Source organism: Urocitellus parryii, chromosome 5 (assembly GCF_045843805.1).
Source record: "Urocitellus parryii isolate mUroPar1 chromosome 5, mUroPar1.hap1, whole genome shotgun sequence".
In the NCBI taxonomy this organism is placed as follows: Eukaryota; Metazoa; Chordata; class Mammalia; order Rodentia; family Sciuridae; genus Urocitellus; species Urocitellus parryii.
The window spans coordinates 75,385,797-75,387,568 of record NC_135535.1 but is presented as its reverse complement, the minus strand read 5'-3'; positions in this window follow the sequence as shown (position 1 = coordinate 75,387,568).

Below are 1,772 nucleotides of genomic sequence, written 5' to 3'. Positions count from 1 at the left end.
GTGGTAATTAATAAAAAGCATCTGATTTCTAAAGGCAGAATCACCTTTATAAAACCTCAAAGAACAAAGATTATTGAAAGTAGAATGAATAAAAAGGTGGTATGTTCTACACTGGATTATTATTTAGCAATGAGAATTAACACATTGCAGTTACTTCATGCAAACATGGATAAATCCTACAACCATAATATTAAGCAAAAATATCACGATACAAAGGAAAATTATTAGTATACATCTATTTATATAAATTTCAGAAAAAGGGATGAGTACTTAGGTTGTAAAAGAAAAAACAACTATAACAATCAAAGAAGTGATTACTGTGAAGTCATAAAAGGGATTAAGTCTAGAGGAAAGGAAGGAAGACATAGTCTAGAAGAGATTCATGGGTGGCAGGGATGCTTCTCAGTTGGCAGCAATGTTTTATTTCCTAACTCATGGGATTTTTTTTGTAACATGAGTTTTTATTTTGTAATTTAAAATTTTATTCTGTAAAATTTTATTTTCTTTAAATATTCCCAAATATGTTGTATTTTGCAATGAACATAGGCAAAAGTCACTATTATATTGAACATGGTGATTTCTTTCAAAATGATTTAATGATTTTGAAAGAAATCACCATGTTCAATATAATGAGAGTAATGAGATGAGAGTAAATTTTTAGTAAGTGAAGTTGGGTGTTACTTTTTAGCAATGAGAGGAAATCCTTAATTTAAAAATGTTGGCAGTAGATTAGGGTAAACATTCTTGAGTGAAAATAAGATCACTTTCTTCTTCCCTGGGGGTTTGCATAAACTAGATGACACATTTTTGTTCCACAACTGCTTAGATGTTTGAAATATCTTTACTGAGGTTGCTATCATTTTTCTTCTAGATGTCATGTCAAATAAAAGATTAATGGAAGTGTTTGCAGATGTAGAAGTTGATACTGATCAGTTGGAAGCATTTATTAAAGGACAAGTTAGCACAGACATTCTCCTACCAGCACTAAATTCAGACTACGTTAAAAAATTTCACCTGAAAATACTTCGACTCTTCAAAACAATTCTTAGTTCTATTAATATATTGGAAAGCTTCGCAGACTTTGTCATCAGATTTTTGAATAGCAAGAAGGATGATTTGCATTTAAGTATTCCCCAAATCTGGGGTTAACATATATAAGGAAGTAACCCTGCCATATCAGAGCCACCGTGATCAGAAGCCTGATTATCCTTTCTAATGAGGGCCCCTTCTGCTCCTTGACACCTCCATCTGAGCAGGTGATGAATATTAAGCTGCTGGATGTTTTGTATATCTATGCCTTCAACTGTTGTGTGAAAACCCTTGATAACTAAGGTAGAGAAATCAATTCAAGGTAGGTAAAAGGAATCTTTGTCTAAAACAACAAACTTTGAAAAATAAGTACATAGTAATACTCATTGTACAATTCCAAATCCAGTAGAAGTAACTACATTAAAATTTGGTTGTGGCTCATCCTAAGTTTTATATACATATGCACACCCCCTCACACACACTTGTACAGTTTTTTTTTTGTCACCTAGTCTGATACTATCTATATTCCTCTTCCACTGGAGTTTTTAATTTAGCAGACAACTTTCCCAGACAGTATCAAAAGAGTAAAGAAGAGATCTACCTTATTTTGTAATGGTTGCATTATGTCCCCTGATCCTTTGCATAGTCATTTTTCCATCTTAACCTATCATCCTCCCTCATTACCCTTGTGTCTATTTTCCTGTGGCTTCCTGACTTCTTGCCTGGAGAGTACTGGTTTTGAA